Raw genomic sequence first — 5,732 nt, 5'->3', positions numbered from 1 at the left:
GCAGGGTCAGGATGGGGAGTCAGGAGGCACAGGACATGATCCTGGATGTGGCTCTGGGCTCTGTCTGGGGGCATTTTGGCTTTTGAGCTCTGCCCTTCTGGCCAGGGACATTTTGACAGAAACACCCCTTTGGCACAGGGACTGCTGGTGGGGAGGGAATGGCACAGGGAAATTCCCTCCCACCTCCTTGGTGAGCGTGGACACTGCTCTGTGACCAGCAGCTCCACAGGGCACAGCTCTGGGAAAAAACTGAATTTCAAAGGGGAAAAAAACCAACTCTGCCAGGTCTGTGGGCTCCTTAACTTCCCTCTCTGGTGACCTGGAAACAGCAGAGCTCCCTGGTGTCCCACGTGCTGCCATCCTCCCCTGGCCACGGATGGCTCTGACAGCTCCTGTGCTCGGGCAGAGCCTGGGGCTGAGCAGGAGTGGAGCAGGGGAAGGACAGAGCTGAGTGATTTCTGACTTGGGCCATAAAATCTTCATGGGAAGCGAGGAGAACCCCTGGAGGCTTGAGATTGTGTAATTCTGGTTCCAGGCTGCTGGGGCTGGAAATGAAATTGCCATTCTGCAGCCCCAGAGGTGCCTTATGCAATACCCAGAGGTGCCAGAGCAGGGTGGCACCAGCCACATCCCACCAGGAGCACTGGCAGGGGACAGCAGGGCCCTGCTCGGGTCACTTGGGAGCAAACATCAAGGAAATGATGGGTTTGGAGCCCACAAGAAAAAATATAATAATATTTTTATTATATTATTAATATATTACAGAATTACTGTGCAAGCTCAGAGAAATAGTGCACTATATTAATTTAACAGTGCAAACCCTCCAACAGATCCATGAAATGTGGGTGCTCCAGGTGGGACCTGGCCCAGTCTTGGTGATGTTTTAATTGCCTGGATGGGTTTTGAGGTTTCATTTGGGGTCTGATCCAGTGGGAATCCCACTAAAGACAATTCCAAGCACAAGATGAGGAGGAGGATGGGAAAGGAAGGGGATTTCCATCCCAGAGTGCTGATTTAAACTGCTCCCTTTGGGGCTGTCCCTTTAAGGAAGCTTCAAATCATAATTAAAGACTGCAGGCACAAACCACAGCTTTTCCTTAATATCTTTGGGTAATTAAAATTTGTCAGTGGGGGAGGATTAGCACCGGTTTTACATGGGATTTCAATTTAAACTTCTTCTGATCCCTCAAAGTTTCTGCCTATCAATTTTTTTTCAGCAAACTTTAATCTGACAAACTCTAATAGAGCTGCAAATGAGACCCAGGGAGGTCTGGCTCACGTGTTGGATTTGGGAGCCTGATGGAACAACCTGGGCTGAGGATGCAGCCAGAAACACAGAAATGGGAGAAAACTGATCCTGGAGTGAAAGCACTGAAGACAAGGCTTAGTTAGCTGGGTTTGGAGCCAGAGGTGTCCAGCCAAGGCTCCATCACCTGCCCATCTTCAAATCATGCTCCAGACCTGAGGCAGGGCTCTGGAAGGGAGGGAAACAGCTGGACCATCCAAAAGCTGATGGATTTGGACAGGAGGAAGGTTTTAAGCAGGAAAAAAAAACCCCTTTATAAAGAGGTTTTAAGTAGGAAAGTCAGGATTTGATTTCCATCTCACTTGGGAAAAACCACAGGCCTTGCACAGGGAAATTTGAGATAAAACAGCCAGGTACTCATTGGAGACACAACAGCACAAACATTTATTTATCACTGAACATTCCAGCTGGAAATAAAACATCGGCTGTAATTTGTCCTGCTGAAAACACAGCAGTGGTTTTTTATTTCTTTATTTCTTTTTTTTTTTTTTTTTTCATTCCCTGCTCCTCACTCTTTCCACCCAGCCTCAAAAGTGGGTGGAAGTCAAAATTGCTGAGCCAAAAAATGTAATGGATGTACAGAAGGAGAGGAAGGCAACGCCTGGGATTCCAATTTACTGCAGAGCCCGTGGGTGGGGGCTGTGATTGCCCACAAGGAAATTGCCAGGGATGCAGATATTTTGCAGAGCTCCTTATTTACCTTCTCCTTTACTTTGCAAGTAAATAAGGGATTCAATAAGAGTTGGCAATTTTCTCACCCACAGCCTCCGAGCAGCTCTCTATTTTTGATGATGAGTAGTAATTCCAACGTTTCTCCTCAAAAAAAGCCCCGGCACGCACACAAACCCTCCCACCCTTCCACACTTTATATTTTCCTAATGGAAAGGGTTTACTTTAGTAAGAAATTGCCCTTCATTTATGAAAAAAACCCATTTGATTACTTGAAAAAAGAAAATCCCTGCTGAGCCACAGTGATTTTGTGCTGCTGAAATAATCCATGTTTTTGGGGGTCTTTTTTGATATAAAATATAAAATTCAGATGGCATCAATAGGTTGGGAAGCTGTGGAATATCCATCCCATTGGCTTCTGCCATCCTGACTGGGAATATCAGATGGAATTTCCTGCAGAGGTGGCTCAGGGTGACAATTTGGAGTGAGGGAAGGTGAGGATTTGGGGGAGAAGGGAACCCAGCCCCGGGGATTGTCCCCAGGAGAGGTTTGGGAAGTGCAGGTGGTATTCCCATGGGATCAAAACCATTTGGAAAATCTGATTCCCAGCAGGTTTGGGAGCAGGACACCACCATGGTGCACCAGCAATGGATGTGGATGGTGCTGGGCATCCCATCCCTGAGTGGAGGATTTACCCTCAGCAGCAGCACATTTTGTAGAGAACTCCAGGGAAATCATGGAAATTCCACTGGCTCCATGGGGGAGAGGTGGGAGGGAAGGGCTGGGAGCTGGGAGTGGTGTTCCCAGCCAAACCTTGCTTTAAACAGCACCTGCCAAAGCCAGCCTGGGCTCCAGCTTCCAGCAGCAACATTTCTGCATTGGAGGCAACGCTGAGGACCAGAGCCCATCCATGGCCATGGAGAGCCACAAATTCCAGCAGCTTGGGGCTGGAAGGGACACTAAGGATCAGCTCAGGGACACCTTCTGCTATCCCAGATTGTCCAACGTGACCTTGACCATTCCAGGGATGAGTTTTCCTGGAGTTCCCTGCACTCTCAGACCCCAGGTGCAATATTTGGGGACCACTTCTCATCTGGCCCAGACAAAAAATGACTCTCCTTGAATCCAGGGGTGTTGGCAATGAGCAAGTGAAGGTTGGAGGCAGCCTGGGCCATGCAGAGGTGGCTCCGTGCCAAACTCATGGAAAGCTCCTGGGAAGGAGCCTCTCCTCCCCTGAATTAGCTCCCTGCAGCTTCAAAAAAAGGCCCTGAATAATGTAGACAGGAAAATGAGCACAGGACAATCTGTCTGCCACCCAGCTTATCCAAATATTGCTATTTTTGGGCTCTGTTTGAGTTTCTCTGCTCCTCAGAGGCACATCCCAAGATCCTGGTGCTTTTGATCTGGGACACACTGAATAATTCCCTTTAAACAATAATAAAAGAGGATTTTTTTTTCCCACACTGCCTCCATAGCAACCACTGATGTCATAAATGTGGGGACATGACTTCATGGCAGCACCTGAGCTCAGGAGGAACCTCTGCTCCAGAGCAAATATCCTGCAGGAGAGAGGGAAATGTGGAAAACTGAGGGAACAGCAGAGCACTGCTTTCCATAAATTCCTTTTCCCTCTGCTGAGGGTGAAAATCCCTTCCCAAGGCATCCAGGTAGGAGGAGAAGGAATTTGGAGAAGTGGTTTGGCAGGTTCTGACCCATTCCCAGCCCTCCCTTGGGAAGCTGCAGGGCTGCACAGATGAGGAGATTGTAAATAATTCCAAAGGGATAAAGGATTATTTAAAGATTTTTGTGACAGCACTGAGTGGGAATCCAGGGGCTGGAGCTCAACCTGTGCTCCCCAGAAGAGGGGAAAAGCTGTCATGTTATATCAGGAGCCTGTGAGAGCAAAGGAGAAATCATCTGGGGGGAATTCAAGCCATCTGAGGAAATCCAAGCCACCACTGATGGAAAATCTCTGCGGGAAGAGCTCCCTGCTCATCCCTGGGATTGCTCTGGGATGGCTGAGCCGAGCTCCTGGGAGGCGTCCTGGACAAAAATAAAATGTACTGAGGCATTTCCAATTCAGCCTGGAGGCAAGCTCTGTCTGCAGCCCATGGCTCACTTCACCATCTGGCAGGAGGAGCTGAAATCCATTTCCATCAGAGGCTTTGCCAGGAGGAGGAATAAAGGCAAGGTGGGAGCTGGTTTTTCCTTCAGGCTCCTGCTGCCTGGGCAAGCAGGAGGCTTTGCTTGAGTGTTGTCATTGCCTAAATCTGCAGCAAAAAGCAAACCCAGAGGGGTCTTTGTCTCCCCACAGGCTGGGGAATTTTATTCCAGTTATTCCCAGCCCGGTTGCTCAAAGAGTCCTTTCTTCTGGTGTGTAATTTCTAAAAAATGACTCTGTGGGGTTCACTCTCATCAATAACGGGGGTCTGAGGGCAAGGAGCAAATCCCAGCATCCCAGTGCAGATCCAGCAGCTGGGAAAGGGAGAAACCAGGGCCACGCTGGCTATTCAGGGTGATTTTTAGTCCCCAAAAAGGCAGATCAGATGAGGCCTGCCCTCTAAAGCTGCTCCGTGTCCACACACATGAACAGAGAGGGCTGTGGCTGCTGGGAGCCTGATTTCCCTGCTCCTGCTGGTGCCTGCCAATAACAAATAGATCCATTTACAAAACCTCTGTCATTGTCACCAGGCAGGTTCCTGCAGGGCCACCGAGACGTGGGCCTCAGGCCAAGTTTTATTGCTCCCTTCATCATCCCCCACCTCTCCCCACGTTTGGGTTGCCTGCACAGAATTTTCAAAGCCTATTATTCACATCAGCCTGGGGTTCCAGGGAACTGCATTCCAATAGTTTGCAAATATCATATTTGGAACAAAAGCCATCCCCCCTCTGCAGAAAAAACAAAGGGATGTGTGTTGGAGGCTTCAGCAGGCTCCTGCTGAGAGGCTGAGAAGGGATTTTGCTGCTCTGGGGGTTTTCCATGCGGCAGTGACAGGCAGAGGAACCCGTGGAGATCCTGGTGGTGCCAACTGGGATCGTGCAGAGGAGTGAGAGGTTAAAAAATGCCCAAAAAAGCCTGCACAGGGCCTAAAAATGCCTGTGAAACAGCCAAGAGGCTGCCCTGCAGCTATAAATATCAAAGAACAAGTGTGTGGTTTGTCCTAAAGCCACAACTCCCCCAGGCTGGGACAGGGCTGGCTCCTGGTGGAGATCCCTGGGGAAAAGGAAGGGCTGAGCATCTCCTGCACCTTCCTCCCTGCCACAACCAGATTTATGGGCCAGAGAGCTCCAGGGCACAGCTCAGAGCATGGTTTGTTCAGGGAATGCACTTGAACTGCCTCAATTCCCCAATTTCTCCCTCAATTCCCTCCTTTCCCCCATTTTCTCACCCCGTGCTGCACACAGCAGGGGCTGGGCCCTCTCCAGCTCCTCTCCCTGCTGGAAGTTTCCCTTTTCAGCAGCTGTTTCCATCCCCTGCCCCAGCCTCCCTCCTCCCTCCCTGGCCATAACAGCATTTCAGCCACCAAAGTGGGACAAAGGACGATTTCATATTTCCTTGTTGTCCTTGAGATTAAATATTCTTAAATAATAACACCAAAAAGGCTTAGAGCAACAGAGGGAATCCTCCAGAGGTCCCATTAATTCAGCACAGCCAAGAGACACGGGATTACAGGATGGGTCAGGCTCTGCCCATTGCAAGGTGCAGGATTTATTTGTCCCAAAAACAACGGGGTTTTTCTGAGCCGGTTTCACGTAG

The 5,732-nt window shown here is 49.5% G+C and overlaps 1 long non-coding RNA gene across 1 annotated transcript; it reads left to right on the top strand.

Moving 5' to 3' along the window:
- The first annotated feature begins 2,001 nt into the window (after nt 1–2,001).
- On the top strand, nt 2,002–4,053 carry LOC135283147 (uncharacterized). Its single transcript, XR_010349015.1, has 2 exons — nt 2,002–3,642; nt 3,789–4,053. It is a non-coding gene; the product is annotated as an uncharacterized LOC135283147 (long non-coding RNA).
- Nucleotides 4,054–5,732: the final 1,679 nt, after the last annotated feature.

The sequence above is a fragment of the Passer domesticus genome, chromosome 18, assembly GCF_036417665.1.
Source record: "Passer domesticus isolate bPasDom1 chromosome 18, bPasDom1.hap1, whole genome shotgun sequence".
Classification (NCBI taxonomy): domain Eukaryota; kingdom Metazoa; phylum Chordata; class Aves; order Passeriformes; family Passeridae; genus Passer; species Passer domesticus.
The sequence above is the reverse complement of the archived record's forward strand: the minus strand, read 5'-3'. Positions and strand labels throughout refer to the sequence as shown.